Here is a 24,196-nt window from a genome sequence, read left to right as displayed (position 1 = left end):
AATGCTAATCCCTGGGTCTCATTCATTAATTTTTTACAGTTGATTTTACATTCCTATGAAGAAAAAATAATTAATAACACTTTTCCACCCTTCTAATTTAACTAGAATCTTGCATTTAGAAAACCAAGTAACATTTAATTTGACCATTGAGCTATGTTTTCATTTGCCCATTTCTCAATTCCAATTTTAAATGCAAATGTTAACAATTTCAAATATTTCCTCTCTAAGAACATCTCATAGTGATGCAGCTTGTGTCACTATAAAAACATCAATTTCCAAAATTCTCATTCATTGCAGATCTTCATCTAGTTGCTGACTAAAAACAGTATCTCTAACCCCGAAGTTTTATTGTCCATTAGCTTAAGTCCAACCTGATTTTTTAAAATGTAAAAGCCATTACTAAAAATATTAAACCTATAGAAAAACAGAGCTAACACGGGACAAATCTAAGAGGGCTGACTGACAGAGAATGAGGAATCTATTAAATCTTCAAAGATCTAGTGTTCTGCAGCCCCCAACCTCCTTTGCTCTAGGCAATCCCAAATATCCAGCATTAATCATGCATTCGTTCCTCTTGCCCCAGCTTCCTCTCCCATACCTCCTAAAATGCAGCGTAACATTTATCGCCGTCCCTGGAACTGATTTGGTGCACACTACCACTCAACAGAAGAGTTTATATTTAAATTATGGACTCTCCAATAGTTTAAACATGTTTATTTTCCTCTTGCCTTGCTCTTGGTCTTGTCCACAGGAAATTTATTTTTGCCGGACAGCCATCCGTTTATAAAAAGGTGCTTTGTACAAACTTAACTTTATCTTCTTTGCTGATGGTCTCATTTTCTTTGCGGTCTATTTGTCAGTACTGATATTTTTCTGTGTGATAAGAAGGTTATCTACCAAATGGCAGTAGACTGACTGCCAGTAGTGGCAGCTGTTCAATTTTATACGATCTTCTGAATCATAACTTTCCTAGGGAAAAGACACAGTGTATGTGCATTAAATGTGATTATTTTAAAATTTGCTTATTCACATATACAATCAGAAATATAGCTTTCCATCTTTGGGGCAGAAGAATAACTCTCCATAAAAAGAGTCCTTGCATTTTTCTGATGACGTTCACTCCAGGCAGCCTAACAGCTTTCAATTCTGTCTCCACCACTTCTCTAGCATTTGACTTTGGGCAGGATACTCAATTTCTATGTCTTCACTTTGCTCATCCCCAAAGTGAAGATATAAATATTACCATCTTTGGTAGTATTGTTTGCAGGATTGAGTGAGTTAATATGTGTGAAGCTCTCAGTTGGTGCCTGGCAGGTAGAAGGCACTCCGTGAGCGTTGGCCATTCTTATTATTGCAGGAATAACTTTGTCTCAATGGCAGTCAAAACATCATCTTGGGTTTTGTCTGTGTGACTGATGGACTGATGTTTTCATCACATCAACCAGTATTTAGGATAGCATAATCTCAGTTGCTGAGAGATGTTATTAAGGAAGTTCAGTAACATTCAAGAAAGTCTCAGCAACACTATTCAATAATATTGCAGAACCATATCACCTTTTGCAGTCAATTGAAATAACCAGGAAACTGTAAACAACCACACTTTTTCCAGAGTTGCTTTCCTGATGGGGCATGCAGAACAGTACAATTGGTACAATGTACGTTAGGTGTGGGCTCTTCTCAATGTTAAGTGTAAATATAAATATAGGAATGTGAAAACTGTAAAGGCTATTTTAATTGTATGTGTGTGTGTTATGAAGGTATTCTGGCAAAAATTGAAAACATTTCTCTTATTCCATCAGATGCAGAAACAAAGGAAGCAGTTCTAAAAGTAGTATGGGCTGCATCATGTTTTGAGATATAGAAGTCCGACAGGTACCTAGTAACATGTTAAGGCCAGGAACAGGAGAGCTGTTAATGACTCCTCTCTTTCCCTCCACCACGTCACCCAGCTGTGCTCCTACTTACTGCCCATTCAGCCCTGTTGGCTGCAGACTCTAAGTGTCTCTTAAATCTGTCCCCATTGGTTATTCTCAACCATCTTGAGCTTGGAGGACTGCAGTAGTCTCCTCAATGGTGTCCAAATTCGATCTTCTCACCTAAAACCATAACCAGAGAAATCTTTTAAAATCTGTATTTGGGGCATGGTCCTTAGAGACTTAAGCCTTAAACGGCTTCGTATTGCCTACCCAATGAAGTCTCCAATCTTCAGCTTGACTGTGGGGCCCTGAGTAACTGAGCCGTGCCTCCTGGACAGCGTGAGTCCCTCTTTGCTCTGCTCACTCAGTCGCGTTGGTCTTCCTGTCCTGGAGTGTGGCTCACTCTCCACACCATCAACTGTTCAATTGCTGCCTGCCCTTCAAATCTCAGCATCAACATCGTCCTTTGATACAGGCCTTTTCTTGCTGCACTGGCACCTCCTCCATAAACACCTGCCATTTCTAATCACACAAACCTGTGCTTCACTTTTTGAAGTGTTCACCCTATGTGGGATACTTGTTGACATTTTCTCCATTTGAATATGAGCTCCACAGGGGCAGGCACCACATTTGTCTTGCGGCAGATGTTAGCCTCTGATTGGGCAGAATATCTGACATATAATTTTCAATGCTCGTTGAATATATCAATAAATTTAGGGAATGCTTAGATAATTTCTTAATACCCAATTACTATATTTTGAGATGGCTTGCTGAACTGGTTTAAATTTGGATCTGAATAATGCCAGACCTACTTAATTAAATGAAATTTTAAATAATTCAGTGAAGGTATTTGACCATGAAATGGAAATATAATGGAGTTGTTAAAAATATCGTCACCATAGTTAGAATGCTGTGTTCAAATACTGCCTGTGCAACTTAGATGTGTCCCCAGGCTAATTATTGACCTCTAGTTCCTCTACTTCCTTAGCTGTCAAATTCTTGTGAGAATTAAATACACGAAAATATCTAAAGCATTTACAAGCATAATAAGCCTAATAGTTCAACACATTCATCTAAAAGGAAAAGTCTCTTCTCTTCTTCCATCAATTGGATGCCTGTCTTTCATATTTTCAAGCTAAAACATTAGATAATATAAAATTATAAAATTGCACAAAGGAAAAACTCTGAAAAATTTTTCCATGACCTTTCCTTTGACCAAATATCCAGATTGGTCTGGTCTGGACAATTTAGATGTTTGGAGTCTATGACAACATAGCACACATGCACTCCTCCTGGTCAGATGGATGGAACAAATCAACCTTGGTATCATCATCCAGAGTATTTGCTCATCCCAGGTTTTCTCCTTTCACTCACTGAGCTGAGTATAGACAGTCTTTCAGACACCTTCAGATTGTCCATGCCAGGAAATTTCCTACCCGCACAGCAGTGGGTGGCCCACTGAAGGGAGAAACCCAGCCTTCTGTCAGGATTCTTGATAAGCTGCCATTATGTGAGCACAGGGTTTTCCTTTTGTCCTGACAAAAATGTCTGTATACATCAAATAGGATAATTTCCTATTCTACCACCTTAAGAATTCAAAATAATCTTTCGTGGAAAAGCATCAGGAGCTTAACAAAAATCACACTGAGTTACTGTTTCTGGTTTTTCTAAATAACAAAGCCTTATTAGGTTCCTAAGTATGATTCAACAATTAAATCAAATGAAATTACTAATTTCCACCCCCGTCTTTCACTCACCCCAGACTGCTTTATAGAGGATGTAATCCATTGCGAGCTACTAAAGGAAGGACGCGTCTTCCAAAGTATATTCACTCTTAAAAAATGATCAGGTTGATTTGGATAAATATCTTTGAAGTCTTTATATTTTAAAGAAGTTTTATTTAAAGTACAAGATTATAATTGGTCCTATCTGTCAAACTGAAAAAAGATCTTTTTGCCATCAATAATCCACTTTAGATATATAGTGATGCAAAAATATTTCATTTTTTAAATTGATTGCATATTAGCACATTTTGGCCAATGAGTTATTTTTCTTTTTATTTCCAAAGATGCAATAAGGTAAGAGAAAAAAGCTTTTAAACAGGCTTTTAAACAGCCAGAAATGACATGATTTATTTGCATGAATTGCACATATGGCTGAAGTTCTTCCTGTGTCATATTTTCAATACATTAAAATACTTTCTACATTATGAAGTTTTATAAAATTATTCTCAGCAACTCTGGGGAATATAGCTATTATATCCTTAGGAAGATGAAATGATCCTCATTCTTCTGGGAGTTTAGTGTTATTAAAGAGGTTTATAAGCAGTAGATATGGAAGTTAAATTTATTTTCCTTAGTTTTCTTTTGTGTTTGTAATTAAGCATCATAAAAATGCACAAAAGAGCAGACACAGAAAGTAATAAATGTAATAATATTGTATAACTTCACTGTACTTCAAATGTATATTGACCCATTTTGCCTTCAGAGTAAATGAACTTGGGAAATCATTTTATATATATATATTAGATCCATATATCTAATATATTTTATATATATATATTAGATCCATAAATATATATGTACTTTTAGGACTGCTATATCAGAGGCAAATGAAGGGTTTGCTATTTCCCTGAATTTCCACTACACACATTTTAAAAGCAAAGTGGGTTTACTAGTGGTGACATTTTAAAACAGGAACATTTGGATGATTTGAAGTGAACTAATTCTGAGACTCAGTCATTACCATGGCAACACCAGGGTTCAGAAGTCTTCACATGGAGGCAATCATTGGGTACTCTCACGTAAAACACAGATGATTTAGTCCTGCTTTTGTCAGAAAGGTTAAATGGATTCTTTTAATAAACTGGAAAAATGTGCCAATACGTCCAATATCCATGAAAGTAGATAGCACTAACGGTTCATCAAGCCTAAGTCTTCCCACCAAAAGGGTTCGACTTCCTTCAAAACGTGTGGGAGAGTCATTTCCCCCCATTTCTGAGATGGTATGTTGTTAGCCTTCCAAAAAGCGAAGGACACTAATTGATTCCTTTATTCAATTTTACAAATCATTCCTTGTGTATAACTTTTGCTAACAAAGCGAAATAAATTTCCTGCCTATCCATCCAAAATATTTCTGTATCACAAAGGTTAAGGAAGGGATAAGCATAAATGTTCCACTCTCCCCCTTGGTGGAGGAGGGTGAAGTGAGAAAAACAAAACAAAACAGAGCAGAGACTAAGATGCTTTGAGAAGGCTCTCACGACATTTTCTTGACGGAGGGTCATCACAGACAATGCCTTGTCCACTTATTTATTTGGACACTTAAGGAGAATAAAATAAACTCTTGGTATCTTTCCCTGTTTTTAGGGTTAATTAGATCTTCTGTAACAACATACAAATATATGCAAGTCACAGTCATCAAAGGTGACACCCGTTGGTGGTGGCGGGATGGAACAGACTTTAAGTATAAAGCTGTGTGTAGACTGCTCTTGACCATGTAGTATTTCCAGAAGACCTTATCCAGTAAGAAGCTTTGCATAATTCTGTAACTGTGTGTTTAGAGCTTCCCGAGGAACAGCCACAGATTGAGAGGCTCTGGGACATGAGCACAGCCATAGCTTCCAGTCTTTTGTATGTGTGTTATCTACAGGGTGGTCTTTATTCCAAGTGAATCATTTCCATCCTGTATACCAGTACATGTGCTGAGCACACTTTCATAGACCAAAAATAGAAGTGATGATTAACAAAATTCCTCCATAGGATTTACAGAGGATTGGGAAGAGAATTAGAAAGGAGATTGAGTTCACCCCATGTGCATTTGAGAGGGTTCAAGACTTGCCTTCCTCCAATTTACAGACATCCACTGAGAAACCACTGAGCACAAGTACAAGGCAGTTGCAGAAAAATCAGATAATGTCTGAATCCCCATATAGTAGGAAAGATGGTCATGCCATTTATGTATAGGCAAATAGTTCATTTTCAATATAAGAAGTGTTTAAAACAAAGTCTTCTAGGACCAAACAATACTACGAGTTTTGGGAGTCAGGGAAGAAAAAATACTTTTTGTTTATTGACCTCTCTTAATGTAGTGAAACACAACTATCAAATCTTAACAAGAAACGGAACACGGCCTTGTTACTATTTTTTCCACATCATGATATGGTTTCTGTGAGCCGGGAGCCCACGGATTCCTTATGGGGGCTAATCAGGTGTCAGCTGGGCTGTGTTCTCAGCTCTGCAAGAATCCACTTTCAATCTCATTCAGGTTTGGGGCAGAATCAGCTTGCAGCTGCATGACTCAGAGCCTCAGCTGTTGCTGTTTGTTGACGAGATACGGGCCTTGGCGTGGGGATGCTCCCAACATGGCTGCTCACGTCATGAGGCCAGCGAGGAGGGTCTCTCTTCCGCCTACCAAGATGGAGCGGTACACAGTACAACGCAAAGCCTCATCACTGGAGCGACTTCCCTGAAGAAGGAGGAAGTCAGCGGTCACGCTTGCGTCCAAGAGGAAAGCACGTAAGTACGAGGGCCCCCAGGCTTCTATTCACCACACGATCTACGATCCCATTTTACAGAAACAGTGTCTGAAATGATGGCTTGCCAGAATTCCCATGGTGGAAGACAAACCCATCTTTAAACACTGGCTCTGGGTCTCTCTCGACCACTGCTCCTCCAGTGCAGGGCGTAGAAGACAACCTTGAGTCATGACTCATGGAAAATGGTTAATGTCCTCCCAGATTCCTGAACAATTAATTCTTCACTTTCCAGAGTTCTTCCAAATATAGATTATTGGTGCTGCACTAGCAGTGTCCTGGAAACACTCAGCTTTTCAGTTCAGCTTTCTTTTTCCTGTAATGAAGTTGGTTATATACGGCTAAGTTTTAGATAGAATTTTCAGTTCAGCTTTCTTTTTCTTGTACTGAACTTGTTTATATAGTGCTAAATTTTATATAGAATTAAAGCCAAAAAACTGGAACTCCTCATAGCTAAGACCAAAGGATATTAGTGTAAAGAGAGTGGAAATGGGATTGACCAAGTGGTATAAATTTTTTCAAATTTTGGCTTCCAACATCCTAATTTTATTTTAAATGGAATTGTTGGCATATTCCCAGTGTATCAAATAAGTAAAAGTGATTTCTGATTCATTCATTCACTTAACATATTCATTGAGGGACAGTTCTGACAGGCACATCTAGGAAGCTAAGCTTGGACGTGATAAGGTTGCTGGCCCTCAAGATGTTTCTGTTCTACTGGGGAGATAGGTAATAGCCAGCATATAATGTGATTGTGTGTGTATGTGTGTGTGTATGTGTGTATGTGTGTGTGACTTTAGGAAGTAGAAGTTGTCAGAAGAAAAATAAAACAAGATAAGTAGATAGAGAGTTCCCTGACGGAAGGTAACCCTCTAATTAAAAAGCCAACTAAAGACGTTCCTCTTAAAAAATAGCATTTGAGCAGAGAGCTGGATGAAGTAGTGACAGAATGAGCTGCGTGTTGTTCTGGGGCAGGTATGTTTCAATAGAGGCAAATGCAGGCATTATCACCATGAAAGAGCAGACTGAAGTGCAACAGTAGGTATAGACAACTCTTTTAAAGTGTGTTGTGAAATTGTAGGAGAGGGTTTATAATCAGGGAAGGTTTTGTTGATGTTATAGTTCTTACGATGAAAGGTATTACAACATATTTATGAGGATATAAAAATCATACCAAAGAGAAATAATACTTGATGAATTAGTGGAGTAAGTCAAAATGTCAAATGCAAAGGCCTTGAATAGGCACAAGAAGATGAAAGCCATTTCTCATACAGTATTGGATAGGAAGATAGGTTCAGACACAAGGAGCTTGGCAGCCTTGATGGAAGGTAATTCCCTAGATTTCTCCTGAATGCTTCCACTTTCTCAGTCAAATGAGAACCTAAGCCATCAGCTGAGAGTGAGAGAAAGAAAAGATGATAGAGACTGGAGAAGAGAGACAGAGTTGAGAAATTTATTGTTTGTTAGTGAGAGAAAGACCAAATTAAAGGTAAGATTGCTGGACAGAGCCAAAGGTGCACTTCTATTTGTCCAACCAGAAATCTCAAAGGTAATTTGTCAGAATGATTGAGTATTTTCTTGTAGCCATATTTACCTGCTCTGGTCTAGCCAAGGTGGTGTTTGGCCAAGCTCATCCACTAGAGAGAGAGAAGGGTCAAGGCAACTGTGAGTATAGCCATAGGTGAGATTAGTGTGGGAAGGGGCCACTGGCAGAGGTGGGGGCACTACGAACGAGGGAAGGACAGGGAGTGAGAAATGCTGAAGGCCTTGAAGAATCGTGGAAGAGGCATCTAGGACGAGTTGCAGAGGCCAGTGGGGAGCCTTCTCATCTGGTCTCTCCCCTTTCCTGGGCTGTCCACTCTGAATGGCCCTATGCACAACACCTGTGACTCTCGATAGGGAAGAGGCTATTGTCAGTATCTATTTTAACTGGGTGATAATAGTAGTAAAATAGTTGATAACAGGGTGTCTTGTCGCCAGTGAATTAAAAAAAAAATGATAGAACCATCAGAAATCTGTTTTAAAAACAACAGGTAGAAACAGAAAAAAATGTGCTTGTATCACAGGAATACCACACTCACCCTCAATGCCCGTTTTCTATCATACCAAACACATACTAGAGACCACCTGTCCAAGGCAGCATAGACCAGTTACACTTTAGCAGAAATCTGAGGTCATTTTACACATTGAATCAAACCCTGTTACCGTTGTGATGTACAAGACACACACGCAAATGCCAAACTACAGAGGCGAAAGAAGAGGTGAAATCTCAAAATCTGAGGATCTGACTGAAGAACTAGCTAGCCTTGAGAATAAACCTTTGAGTAAATGGAATGTTGATACATAACATATGAGTCTGAAATTCAAGCGAACAGGTGGGGATGGAAACATACATTTCAGAATGTAAATATGAAAGTCATTGAAAGCTACAAGACAGAATGGAATTAGCATTAGAATGAGTGCAGGCAGAAACAAGAAGAGGCTCAAGAACTGAGCCTTTGGTGGCCCCATGTTATAAGGATAAAGACAAAAAGAGGGAAATAAACTGAGAGGGATCAGCCAGAAAGTATGAGGACAATCCAGGAAAGCTGGTGTCTTGAGTAGCAAGTGAAAAATGTATTGGAAGGAGAAAGAAATGGGGTTGGTATTCTATTCTTCTTCCTCGTTGCTACCTCCAGACCATTCATCTTCCATAAAAACTTGCATCTATGTACAATACTTCTACAGCACAGAAAGATGAGACATGGATGTGGATTTCGATTTTAGGTGTTAGAAATGTAGGGGTTGTTGAGTGCATTCATAGTAATAGATTTGATCCCAGAGTAGAGGTTGATTTTATTAGAATAAATCTAAAAGAAGAGTTGCAGGGAAAAAAACAAGTACAAGTAACTATTTCTTGGGAAGTATTCTGTTTGAGAATGAGGGAGGACATCAGCTGGAGAAGGATGTGGGTTAACATTATTTTTTCAAGATGAAAGAAACAAGAGCATGTTTATACACTGAAGGGAATGACTTATTAGTGAAGAAAAATGTGTGAATGCAGAGGAAAATGGGAAACTTAATTGAATGATATTCGTAAGTGATTGAATAAGACAGTCTAATGCACTTTACGGGCTGGGCCCCAGGGAGGAGCATGGCCGAGCCACCCACAGCAAAAGAAGAGAAGACGGAATGCACAGACCCATATTCGGTCTGCTGAGGGAGCCTGTAGGAATTTTCTGACTGGCTTCTATTTTCTATCTAAATCAAAAATCAAGAAACCAGTTTGGTGTGAGAATGGAGGAGGAGGTGTTGGAAGTTTGAGGAGAGGAAAGGTGTGAAAGAGAAATGTAAAAGAGGAGAGTGAACAGGAAATATGAGTGTAGTTGCCAGGAGGTATTAGGAGCCCTTTTGGGGTTAGTGATCATGAACTTAAAGTTGGACCTGCCAGCATGGATGTGCGTATTTCTCCAGCCCTGATTAGTTCCATAAAAGGTTGTACAAATGTAGGTATGGAAGAGGCAGAAAGTTGGTTATACTCAGCCCGTAATGTATTTTTTTTCCAAGCAACCATGATGAAGCGAGGGGAGAATATACATTTGGGGTATACACCAGGTAGTAACTGTGCCTAGGGGCCATGGAAATTATTCTGCATGAAGGGAAAAGTGAATTGGCAAAAGAGAGAGTAAAGGTATGGTAGGATTAAAGGTCTGTGGGTTCCTGTAAGGTCAAAGGGTTCTAGAGGGAGTGAACTAGGAAGATGGTGTTTAGAGACAAGGATACCTGGTCCTTGGTCATGACCACAACTAGGAAATGACCGTGGGAGCTGCGGCTGAGTTGAGTGAGGACAAGCTTATGAAAGGAGGGGATTCCCAGGAACCGAGAGGCCCAGCTGTTGAAAGGATCACCTACGCAAGAATTCAGATTACTAAGAATAATAGCAACACAGAATGGGATCTGATAGCTGGTAAATGAACAGCAACAAGGAGCAGGAGGAAGAAGATGTGTGATATTCACAGCAGGATTTTCATGGAGGAGACAGTGTCAGAAAGCGGGAATGAGAAGTAGGGAATCATGCACCTTCTCTCTAGGTTTAGTAGAAACGTGTGAAACAGAAGCAGCCCCACCATGGAAGCAGACATCCAGCTTCCTTCCTTTGCCAAGTGCTCCATTTCCTCTACAACCCCCCATCCAAGTTCCTAAGAAATGAAATGTGATTGTCCAAACATTTGTTTTGAATCTTGTCATGTCAGCTTGTAATGAATGACTCCCCTGTCATGCTGTCACCCACAGTTCCATGGTCTGGAGTTGGGAGTAGGAGCTAGGAGTGGCTGGGGGTTGTGATTTGGTTATGATTTGGTTTGGCCATCTATGACCCCGTAGAGACTGCTGGCTTGTTAATTAATGTGAAATTCTTTTCAGAAAAAAAAAATCCTGCAGTTAGGAAGTTATGTTGCATGTAAAAACGTGAAAAATATTCTACATTTTTTTTTTGATAAAATATATTACAATTCTGTTTTTCTACCCAATTAGTATCTGGCCACCATGAAAGTATCTTGCTCAGAAACAATCCAGTGAAAGGCAACGTGTGAAACAAGAGTTCTGCAGTCTTTCCTCCCTCCTTTGTCCTCCTGATGGGACTTTTTGCATGCACAATGTTTATTTTGGCTAATCTTTAGTGGTAGCCTGTTAAGGCTGTGCCTCCAATGCTTCCAAACACTCAGATTGTTTATGGAGCATAAGAGCGATCACAATTAACTTGATTTGTATCTTTCTTAAATAGGGAACCGTACTTAGCTAGAGACCAAGTAACTAAAACCAAATGTGATTGGAGTAATGTGTTTACAGCACACTTTTAGCAAAAAGAGATATTTACTACTTTCTAACTCAACACACACAGGCACACACACAAATGTTCACACTGTGTGCACATCCTACCACACATACACATAAAATATTTAAGTGCTAAAAACAAAACAAATCAAAACAGTTATTTAATTACATAACTTTAAGTCTACTGTATGATACAATTAATCTTGAAGTCCAGAATGTAAGTTTAGGTACTTAATTCTCAAAAAAAGTATAATTACTAAATTTTAGTCGTTTAAGTAGGAAAAAGAACAAATTGAAGCAAATAAATAAAGATGAAAACAGAATGCTGAGCTGTATTAAGTCATAGTACGTTAAACATTCTGTTTCTTTAACAATACTATGTTTCAATGCAAGATGTTGCACAAAGGCTGTCATAGGAGCTAAACTGTGATGCGTTTTAATGAAGATATTGCATGGAATGCTAGCTGACTTCCTCTTCATATATTTGAAATTCTTTGCGGAATTACAACTTGTAATCGGAAACAGAACACCTCTTCTGGTCTACACTTGTAGAAAAAACTGAATATTTATTCAGTATGTCTTTACAGACAAATGAAGTGTATAATTGGAAAGTCAAGAGTTTGTATATATGGTGCGGATGGGAATGTAGAGCTGATACACAGAAGCCAAATAGGTGCGCAGCTCTGATCCTCACTTAATATATTCTTCTCTCCCTACAGGGTGCATTGACTGGGAGCCTCAGGCACTCCTCCAGCAGTAAGTGAACTAGGATGCCACATCTGTTCTTTGTGCTCACCTAACATATCCTTTGCTTCTTTTAGTTGTAGTTCAGTAGTAAACCTAAGTAAATGCAACCTTGAACCAAGATCAAATTGTCATTTCCCCCAACCATCCAGCCTAGATAAGCCATGTGTTTGTTTCCTGACGTCACTTGTAAAGCAAATGAAATACATATGCAGAGCTTTTGCTTACTGTACTAGTGGAGTTTGAACATTGTACAAGCAAGTGCCTGCCAATTGCTTTAGGTGTTGCTGAAAAGTATAAAAGTGGCCTGAGAAGTGTGAAAAAGGGCACTTTCTGTAATGACTTTGAACAGTAACATTCTGTTGAATAAGTTTGGGAAATAAGCATCAAGGCTCTTTCTTTTTGTGGAAGACAACAATTCGATCTTACTTTTCTACTTATTCTCCTGCAAATGAAATTGGTGAAATAAACACGTGAATCACTTAGTACTATTCATTTACATTTGTCATGGTGGGTTTAGCTCATGGAATCTCATTAGCTTTTCTCCCCATCTGCCATTGGGCATTTTTCCTCTGCTGATATGTAACAACAATCTTTTAAATGTATTTGGTTTGTAAACATGGGATTTTTGTCTTGTGTTTATGCTGCTTTCATGTTAGACCATAAGAAATAATAACTAGAATTGTTATATAGAATAAGCAATAATAGGCCAGGCACGGTGGCTCACACCTGTAATCCCAGCACTTTGGGAGGCCGTGGTGGGTGGATCACGAGGTCAGGAGATTGAGACCATCCTGGCTAACATGGTGAAACCCTGTCTCTACTAAAAATACAAAAAATTAGCTGGGCATGGTGGCAGGTACCTGTAGTCCCAGTTACTCAGGAGGCTGAGGCAGTAGAATGGCGTGAACCAGGGAGGCGGAGCTTGCGGCCCAAAACAATCATTATGATAACATTCTGTGTTTTATCAAATTAGATAGAGATATGGAAGGTGTATAAAATATCTAAATCAACTTCTAGAAATAAAAACAACGTTCATTCTGATGAGAAATTTACAGGATGGGATTAATAGAAAATTAGCCACTGCAGGGAAAAAAAAAAAAAAAAGTGAACTTGAAGACAAAGCAATAGAAACAATTCAAAATAAAACTAAGAAAAAACATTTAAAAAGTGAAAAACATCAATGAATTGTAAATCATCTTCAAGTGGTCTTATATGTACCACTGGAGCTCCTGAAGAAGATGAAAAATGGGGGTGCAGGAAAATAATTTGAAAAAAATAATGGTCAAACATTTTCCAAACTTGACAAAAGCAGTAAACCTGCAGACTCAAGAAGTCAAGAACCTCAAACATAAAAAAGATACACTATAATCAGTTTGCTAAAAATATAATGAAGAGAAAATCTTCAATGAAACCAGAGAAGAGAGACCTATTACATTAAAAAAAGAGCGAAAAGTAAGAATGACAGAGAGTAGATTTATCATTAGAATCAACGCAAGTCAAAAGAGACCTCTTTAGTGTACTGGAAGAAAAACTCCTGTCAAATGAGAATTCCATATCCTGCAATATGTGTCTTTCAAAACTAGAAGTGAAATAAAGCCTTCTTCAGAGATACAAAGCCCCAAACCTGATAGAATTTATCACCAGCAGACCCACACTGCCAGAAGTATTAGAAGAATTCTTTCAGGTAGAAGAAAAATGAAATCATTGGAAGCCTGGATCTACACAAACATATTGAGAACACTAGAAATGATAAACACAATGAGATCAGCACAAAGTTTTGGAGGAGAGGAAAGGAAGCCCACTACTTTGAGTTTTAGTATTATAGTTAACATAATATTACTTGAAATTAGGCTGTTATAAGTTAAATATGCATATTATAAACTCTAAATCAACCAACTGAAATCATATAACAAAGTGTTATATTTATTAAGCCAAAAAATGAGAAAATATATAATTATAAAAATGTCTTTCTTCACCTTTTCCTCTTTTTTGCTTTTTTTTAAAGTTTTACAACTAATATTGGTAGTGTTTTACAACTAATCTAAAAGAAAGCAAAAAAAGGAGGAAAAGGTGAAAAAAGGAACACACATAAGACAAATAGAAACCAGAGTCAGGTAACAGAGCTAAACAGAAGCACATGAATAATGCCGCCATATGAAAATAGTCTAAAGAAAAGTCTCCAATCAAAAGGAAAAGATTATAATACTAAATTTAAAAAAAACAAACCCAAATACACCTTGTTTACAAGATATGCCCTTTTACATTTTTAATTGATATATCCTAGTTGTAAATATTTGGGGGTAACTGGGATATTCTGATATATGTATGCAATGTGTAATGATCAAATCAGGATAATTGATATCTATCACCTCAAATATTTATATTTGTTCTATGTTGGGAACATTACAATTTTTCTCTTCTAGCTATTTTGAAATATACAATAAATTATTTTTAACTATAATTTTTCTACTGTACTATCAAATACTAACATTTATTCTTTTTATCTAAATGTCATTTTGTACAAGGCAACTTCTTTTTATTCCTTTTCCTCAATTCCCATTCTATTAATACCTTCTGATTACCACCATTCTAGTCTCTACCTCCATGAGATCCACTTTTTTTTGCTCTCACATATGAGTAAGAGCATGTAATATTTGTCTTTCTGTGCCTGGCTTATTTGACTCAACATAATAACCTCTAGATATAAAAAAAGAATCAAATTCCACCACTTGCAGCAACATGGAAGGAACTGGATTTATATTTGTATGTGTGTGTATGTATATATGAGTAATAAAAATAAAGATGTGGAAAATATACCAAATTTTACATTAACGTTAATAAAAATAAATCTGAATTGGCATATTAATTTAAAAACAGCAGATTTCAGAGGAAAAAATATGATCATCTTTTTTATTTTTGAGGCGGAGTCTGGCTCTGTGGCCCAGGCTGGAGTGTGGTGGCGCCATCTCAGCTCACTGCAAGCTCCGCCTCCCGGGTTCCCGCCATTCTCCTGCCTCAGCCTCCCAGGTAGCTGGGACTACAGGCGCCACCACCACGCCTGGCTAATTTTTTTGTATTTTTAGTAGAGACGGGGTTTCATCGTGTTAGCCAGGATGGTCTTGATCTCCTGACCTCGTGATCCACCCGCCTCGGCCTCCCAAAGTGCTGGCATTACAGGGGTGAGCCACTGCGCCCGGCTTGATCACCTATTTTTAAAAGTTTGTTTCATAATGATAAAATGACTGAATTCATCAAAAGGACATAACATTTAAAATTCTTACGCACCTAACAGAGCGTCAAAATACTTTAAGTTGTGAATGACATCAGCATTATGACAGACTAAGAAGCTACAGGTCCTTTTTCCCCCAAAATGACACTGAGTTAGCAGCATTATGTGGACTGGAATACCTCTGTGAGAACTCTAGAGACCATTTGACAGGCTATAAAATCCAGGCCATTGTAAAATGCAGAGAAGATTCCAGTAAAAAAAAGTAGAAAATAATGTGATGTTTGACACTGTTCACGTCCCTTCCCTCCCACAGCATAGCATGTTACAACTAGGAGACATCCTCTTACACTGGCGTTTCTCTGTCAGGGACTAAACAAATGAATGTTTCATATATCCAACATTCTGGCTTGTCTACAACGGCTTGAGGACTTCATTTCTATCAAGCTTGAATTGGAGCATTGATGGAATGGTTGGCAGAATTTAGAAACTCTTGAAAGTAGGCAAGCAGTAAATTGGAGCTTCCATTCTGCTGCCAGACATTGGGGAATGGGGGTGCAAATGATCAGGAAAGATTTGAGAAGTCCTAGACCTCCATCCAGTCTTAGGGAGGAGGTCTTTCCCTGAATGAAACCAGTGTGCAAAGACTAAAAGAGAGTTTTTTTTTCCCCAAATGTCCAAATTCTAAAAAAGAATTACACAGCATACATAAAAACAGGAAACGTATCCCATAAATATATACACCTACTTGGAAACTATAAATTTAAATTTTAAAAAAATTAACAAAGAAACAGGAAAACATGGTTTGATGAAAGAAATTAATAATACTCCAGAAACCATTTAGGAAAAGCCCACAGTTAAAAATCATTCTCAGTGGTAAAATTCTGAAATATTTTTCTTTGCAACCAGAAATAAGATAAGGATACTGCTCTTGCCACTTCCATTCAACATAATATTAGAAATCCTATCCAGAGCAATTAAGCAAAATCAAGAAATAAAGGGAACCTAAATTAGAAAGGAAGAAAGAACATTATCTTTGTTCACAAATATCATGATCTTATAATATAGAAACTTATTGAAGTTTTACACCCACATACAAACCTGTTAGAATTAATAAGAGAATTCAACATAGCTGCAGTATACAAAAATTAACAAACAAAAATTAGTTATGTTTCTTTACAGTAACAATGAACATTCTAAAAGAGAAATTAAGAGAAAAATTACATTTATGTTAGCATCAAAAAGAATAAAAAACATAGAAATAAATCTACCCATGGAGGTGAAAGACTATACAGTGAAAACTACAAAGCAGTTCTGAAATACAGTGACAAAGGTACAAATAAATGGAAAGACATTCCGTGTTCATGAATTAGAAGACTTAATAATATTGGTAAGATATCCATATCACCCAAAGAACTTTATGAACTCAATGCAATCCCTATAGAAATCTCAGTGGCTTTTACTTCCTTGCAGAGAAAGAAAAATGCATCCAGAAATTCATATGGAAGCTCAGGGACCCTGAATAGTCAAACAATTTTGAGTATGGAGGAATTCAAAAGAATCACATCTCCTTATTTCAATGCCTATTACTTAGCTACAGCAATTAAAGTAGTGTGTTACTGGCACAAAGACAAACAAATAAAGCAATGGAAAAGATGAGAGAGCCTAGGAATATACCTTCACTTATATAATTAAATTATATTTGATAAAATTGCCAAGACTACTGCATGTGGAAAGGGTAGTGTCTTCAACAAGTGATGTTGGAAAACTAGATATTCACATGGAAAAGAGTGAAGTTGGAACTTTATCTTTCACCATACACCAAAATAAGCTCAAAGTGGATTAAAGGCCTAAGTATAAGACCTAAATCTATAAAATTTCTAGATGAAAATATAAGGGAAAACCTTCATGATGTTGGACTTGGCAATAATTTCATGTCTATGACACTAAAGTACATATGACAAAAATTAAAAATAAACAAATGGGATGACATCAAACTGAAAGCTTTTGTAATTAAAGGACTCAATAAACAGAATGAAAAGACAGTCTACGAAATGGGGGAAAATATTTGCAAGTCATATATTTGATGAAAAGTTAATGTCTGGAATATATAAATAAATACAATGCAACAACAGAAAATAATAAAAACTAGTTACAAATTGCCAAAGAACTTGAATAGACATTGCTACAAAGATGATATATTAATAGCCAGCAAACATATAAAAAGTACTCAACATCACTAATCACTGAGAAAAGTAAATCAACAAGATATCAACAAGATATCACGACATGCCCATTAGGATGGCTACTATGTAAAACAACATCAACAACAAAACAACCAACCAACCACAACAAAAATCACAGAAAATGAATCTTGGTGAGGATGTGGAGAAATTGGAATTCTCTTGCACTCCTGGCAGAATTGTGTAATGATGCAATCATCATGAAAAAACAGCATGGAGTTTCCTTAAATAATTAAAAAGAGAACTAGCATATGATCCAGCAATCTCATCTTTGGGTACTTATCCAAAATGATTGAGAACAGGGACCTGAAGAGATATTTTTACATTCATGTTCTTAGCAGCACTATTTGAAATAGCCAAGATGTGTAATAACCACAAAGTCTGTGATGGATACATAAAGCAGAATATCATTCAGCCTTAAAAAGGACAAAAATCCTTTGCTACAACATTGAGAAACCATCGAGACATTATGTAAAGTGAAATATGCTAGTCACAAGATGACAAATATTGTATGATCCAATGTACATAGTATTAAAAAAGTCCAAGTTATAGAAACAGAATGTGGAATGGTGGTTACCAGAGGCTGTAGGCAGAGTAGGAAGAGGAGCTGCTTAATAGGTATATACTGAAATTTGCAAGATGAAAATGTATGGAGATGTGTCTCACCACAATGAGAATATACTTAACATTACTTAACTGTACACTTGGAAAATGGTTAAGATGGTAAATTTTATGTGTTTTATGCCACAATAAAGAAATAGAAATATATTAAATAAAAACTGATAGAACTGAAAAAAAGAACTAGACAATTCTTCAAATATGTGCTGATATTTTAACATTCAGCCTTATTAACTGATGAAAGAAATAGAAAGTTACTTGAACAACTGTATCAATCAAGTTAATCTACTTGACACCAAGAATATTCCTTGTAACAACATAAGATTTCACATTGTTCTCAAGTTCACATGTAACATTTACCAAAATAGACCATATTATGGACAATAAAACAGGTCTTAATTTATTTAACATGATTCATACCATATAAGATATGTTCTGTGGTGAAAGTAAAATTAAATAAGAAATAAATAACAGAAAGATATATGGAGATTCCTGAATTATTTGGGTATTACATAACATACTTAAAAACAGTCCATGTGTCAAATAACAAAGCAAAATATGGAAATATTAAAATATATGAACTGAATGAAAATAAAAATGCATCATGTCAAAATAAGTAGGATATCACTGAAGCAGTGCTTAGCTGAATGTATAGTACTAAACATCTATATTAGAAAAAGGGCTCCAAATTATTTACTTCACTTTCCAACTTAAGAAACTAGAAAAGAATCACCAAATTAATCACAAAATATATAGAATAAATAAAACAGTAAAAATCCGATAGTAATCAACAACATAAAAATACAAACAATAGAGAAATTCAAAAAAGTAAAGATAAATCTTTGAGTCAATCAATAATTAATAAATCTCTAGCCAGAATTATGTGAAAAAAGGCACCAAATTTTCAAAGAATGGAAATGGCATTACTAAAGATCCATAGATACTAGGTAATAAAAAAGAAGGTTGCAAACAACTGTATGCCACGAAATATGACAACTTCAAAAAATGAACACATTTACTGAGAAAATACAATAGTCACTCAAGAAGAGTTAGATTACTTGAAGTACTCTACACTGTAATTAAAAACCTGCCCCCACTAAAATTTCAGACCCAGATGGTTTCACTGATGAATTATATCAAATATTTACGGAAAAATGCCAACTCTACCCAAGTTTTCCCAGAAAATTTAAAAGGGGGAATCACGTCCCAACACATTTTGTGGCCTGGATTTACTCTGATATCATAACCAGACAATTATATTCATAGAAAACAAAGCGTAGACTAATATTCATCATGAGCAAAAATGCAGAAGTTCTAACAGAATTATAACAAATCAAATTCAACAATATACAAAAATAATGACATATAAAAAGTAGGAGATATTCTAAGAATTAAGGTTTGGTTTTATGTTTGAAAATTAATCTGAAATTACACACATTTATAAACTGAATTTCCTGATAAGTGTTCTTAGAAGAGTTAAGATAGACACATCTCAATCTGAAAAATGGCATGAGAAATGCCTAGAGCTAACATGAAACTTAATAGCGAAAGATTGAAACTTTTTTCACTAAGGTGAGGAGCAAAACAGATTCAACTCTCACCAGTTTTATTTAACATTTTACTGGAATTTTTAGTCAATGAAATCAGGAAAGAAAAAGAAAAAAAATCACCAAGATTGGAAAGGAAGAAATACTACTATATGTACTCATTAAAACTCTAGGCTGTCTTTTTTGGAAATTAGTGAACTGTTTCCAAAATAAATACAGAAATGCAAAGCATCTAAAGTAGAATATGTTCAATAAAAAAGACAAAGTTGTAGACCTAACATTATTAGATTTGAAGACTTATCATATGATGACAAATATGAGACCAAGAGAATAAATAGATATTCCAGAAGTAGATCTATACACTTATGGACAATTAATTTTTGACAAAGTTTTACAGAAGATTAAATGGAAAAAGGATAGCCTTTAAATAAATGGTGCTCGACTAATTGGATGTCCATATGTAAATAATGCATCTCTAATTCATACCATGCCTCATATAAAATATGAACTCAAATAAGATTTAAGAGTTAAGTCTAAAATTACAAAAATTCTAGAAAAAAGAAACAAATTATTTGTGACTTTAGATAAGACTCAGATAAATAATAGAATAAATTGATATGTTGTAATTCATCTAATTCATCAAAATTGAACTGCCCTTCCAAAGGTACCATTAATGTAAACACAAGCCACAGACTGGGAAAAACTATTCATCAAGCTATATGTGTAACGTCTAATAAAGAACTTGCATTCAAAATATTTTTAAAAATATTCTCAAAATTTAAAATAACAAACAACCCTATTAAAAGATGGGTAACTGATTTGAATAGACACTTCATCAAAGAAGACGTGGATAGCAATAGGCACATTAAAAGATGTTCAATGTACTTAGTTTTTAGAAAAAGTCCAAATGAAGTGCACAATATGACAGCACTATACACCTATTTGAATCAATTTCAAGACACTGTCCACACTAAATTTGGTCAAGAATCCTGAGAGAACTGAAATTTTCACACTACCGGTGAGAAGATAAAGCCATGGAGTTACTTCAGAAAATAGTTTGATGGTTGCTTAACATTTTAAATACATACCTACTGTAGGATTCATTGATTCCCATTCTAGGTGTTTCCCCACCGGAAATGAAAGCATATGTCCATGCAAATATTTGTACATACAAATTCATACCAGTTTTATTTGTAACACTGCAAATTAGGAAACAATGCAAATGTTCATTAACAGATGATTGAATATAAAAACTGTAGCACACCCATGCGATGAAATACTACCAAGCAGCAAAAATGAAGGAAGTATTGATACACTCAACAATGTGAATGAATCTCAAAAAAAAAATCATTCTGAATGAAATAAGTCAAACAACAACAACAACAAAAGGTACACTGTATAGTTCCTTTTACACAAAATTCTAGGAAATATAAGGTAATAGATAAGGCCAGAAAGTAGGTCAGTGGTTGCTTTGGGAAGGGGTAGCCAGTATCAGTTTTAAGGGGTGACCATATGCCAAAACCTATTCAGTGGTACATTTTATACATGTAAAATTTATTTTGTATCCATTTTTTCTTAATATAGCAGTTAACAAAATGATAATTTTAACTACATTTATAACAATATTTTGGTCTGGGCTTCATGAACGATTACTTGAATGATGGCTCAAAAATCTCCTTTTGACATGTGATCAGATGAAAGAAGATAGTAAATGTTGCAACATGTGTGCCAGTGGAGAATTTGTAATTCTTTCCACATAATGTAACTTAAAGTTTACCAAGAGACTATCTGGTTTAATGTAATAACCAAATGATCTTTTAAAGACATTCATACTCTCACTCATTCTTTTGCACTCATCAAATATTTAATTAGAGGCATGCTCTCTGAAAAGTGTATGTATTTCATGTTCTAAAAAATCAGATGCAAATTTTGTCTTTATGCTCTCATAGAAAAGATGTTACACAAAGTATGTACAAACAACGAAGTCATTTTAAATCCTTAAAATACATAACAGAGAGCTTGATACACAGGATATACTCAACAACAATACCACATCGTAAACAAGAGTGATCAAAGGATAGATCCAGTATCGTGGGGCGTTTAGAGAAGGAAGATCTGTGTGTCTGTGTGTGTGTGTGTGTGCGCGTGTGGGCAGAAAGGGTATGTTTGAGGGGAAGTACTGAGTGTCTAGAAAGCTTCCTGAATTGGATGACTTTGAGAACCAATTAAATACTGCCCTACAGCACAGGAATACAGGTAATATGAAGATGAAGCTGGGTAAATGGATCAGAAGAAGAAAAACAGATTTAGGTCTGAATTTTATATTTTTCCTTTTTTTAAAAAAAATTGATTTCACCTTCCTCTTCATTGTAATCTTCATTAGTAGAACAGAAAATAAATTGAAAATAAATAATTAAAATGACAGTTCTATGGCATACATAAAAAAATGGAGGTTTGTATATTAATTGTATATGAGAAGATAGCTACCTGCTCTTAAAAAATAAGAAAAAAGTATACAGCCATCACATAAAAAGTTTCCCATACCAGGTTTTTTCATAGCTTGCACAGCTTCTTCCTTTCATCACTGGACTCATTTTTCCACCGTCCTGACCCCAGTTTAGGATACAGTGCATTCAGTGCGGTTTCTAGCCATAAACTCTAGAGTATAGAAAAAGATTCACATTACTCTGGGTATTTGGTTCAGGAGTTTACCTTGGGTTTTAGGTTGGATTTTTTTATTCGCAAATGTTTATAAACCTGCTACTCCATGCAACGCATTGTTCTAGCACTAGATGAGAAATGCCAAAGACTGAAAACACTTTCACCATCAATGGAGACTGCAATAGACAAATACAGATGATGGAGATAACACACCTACAATGTCGAAGAGGAAAAAAGTACTGAGTAAAGAGCAGGCTTACTTCAAGGTTTTGCTTGCACCTTGTGGAGGTTCTAATTCCTTTTGCATCTCCTAGAGGTGTTTACTAGCTTCCATATGCATATATTACCACACCATGAAGTAGTGTCTATATACTTGAGAGATGATTCTTCATGCTTCTATTTCTTAGGACTCTTTTTTAAAGGTTTAATGTTTGAAAATGTTAGTAGGTGTTATATGACTGCATATGTTAAGTGAATCTCCCTTGCGTAGTTGAATGGAGTGGGAGTGCACTGTTAAACCATCTGGTTGGTCCAGTTAAAAAATCCCTCGTACTTGATGAGATAGGGATGTAGGCTGAGGAGCTGGCCTGGTTGAAGAGCTGTGGGAACACCCTCCTCCTTCCTTCCTTATTTCTTCTGAGGTGGAAATGTGATGCTCCAAAACACATTTCCTCTCTTTTCAGTTCCTTCTGTCCTTTTCTTAAGCTTAATAGTTTTGTGTTCTGGAAACTATTTCATTGGTTTTTGATTTTATAGTCCTCTCTTTAGTCAAATGTACACAGCCAAGGGTACTGAGGAGTAAACCAAAGTAGAACAATGTTACACTCCTTTCAAATTCATTCACACTTTCACCAGAGTGATGTTTCACAGGTTTTAATATTATCAGGTGACTTTCCTATGTAAAAGCACCTAGTCACTCTCCATGACAAAGTCCAGCTCTTTGGCATAGCTTGTCCGTATCCTTACCTCGCTACCTTTCCAGGCGTCTTTCCCATAGCCTTCTTTGTAGAATTCACTGCAGCCATACTGCTTTCCTAACGGCCTAACTGCCTTCCTTCTGCCTGCCCAAAAGTGTACCAGGCTCACTCGTGCCTTTGCTCCCTCGGATGCCTCCCTAGATCACGTTTTTACCTCCCTTGTTAATCTGGTTCCCCCACCCTCCTACTTCAAGACTTGTCCTTCTAGGTCAGCAAATCTGGAGAGCTTCTGCTCTTGCTCTAGGGTGAGCCAAGTGCCTCTTTGCTCCCTTTGCCCAGTGTACACACTCCTAAAGCAATGCATGATATTATGTTACTCTGTTAAATCACAGGTTATATCTTGGCATCTGTGCCTGGCACATAACAGGCACTCAGTAAGTATTTATAGGACTGAAGTGAAATAAATAGTGTTTTAGGTAATCAAGTACAAAGCAGAGGTTTAAGAGACTAAATAGCTCATTGTGATCATCTTTGTCATAGATTGTAGTAAAAATAACCTGTGAAAAGTGACTGATTATTGACAGGTAGCCTTGGGTATGCAGCTCAAGTAGGCATTATAAAATAAAAAACATAATATTCCACATATTTTCAAAAAAAACTTCTGGCTTACTCAAAAGGTAAGTGTTCTTTAAACAACTTCAATGGAAAAGGAGTTACTTCCAAATCCTTGGAGAACTCCTTCTCAAGCCCGGAATAAAGCAAGGTCTACAGAGACAAAGTATAAATGAAACTATGATCCTGAGCTGGTACCACTATTGGGCTGCTAAGCAGTGCTAAGCATTGCCTTCAGATGAGTTACCTAGACAGATTCCACAACTATAAAGTGAGACGAATAATAATACATAAAACACTAAGCATTTGAGTAAATTAAATTATTTATGTAGAGCAATTAGAACAGTACTGTACCTTATAATA

The 24,196-nt window shown here is 36.3% G+C and overlaps 1 long non-coding RNA gene across 1 annotated transcript; it reads right to left on the bottom strand.

Moving 5' to 3' along the window:
• Window positions 1-699: 699 nt before the first annotated feature.
• Window positions 700-23,367, bottom strand: LOC107127985 (uncharacterized). The gene is made up of 4 exons (XR_001486465.3): window positions 23,279-23,367; window positions 22,565-23,095; window positions 1,966-2,096; window positions 700-969 (listed from the first exon to the last, which is right to left on the bottom strand). It is a non-coding gene; the product is annotated as an uncharacterized lncRNA (long non-coding RNA).
• Window positions 23,368-24,196: the final 829 nt, after the last annotated feature.

This window comes from Macaca fascicularis, chromosome 17, assembly GCF_037993035.2.
Source record: "Macaca fascicularis isolate 582-1 chromosome 17, T2T-MFA8v1.1".
In the NCBI taxonomy this organism is placed as follows: domain Eukaryota; kingdom Metazoa; phylum Chordata; class Mammalia; order Primates; family Cercopithecidae; genus Macaca; species Macaca fascicularis.
The sequence above is the reverse complement of the archived record's forward strand: the minus strand, read 5'-3'. Positions and strand labels throughout refer to the sequence as shown.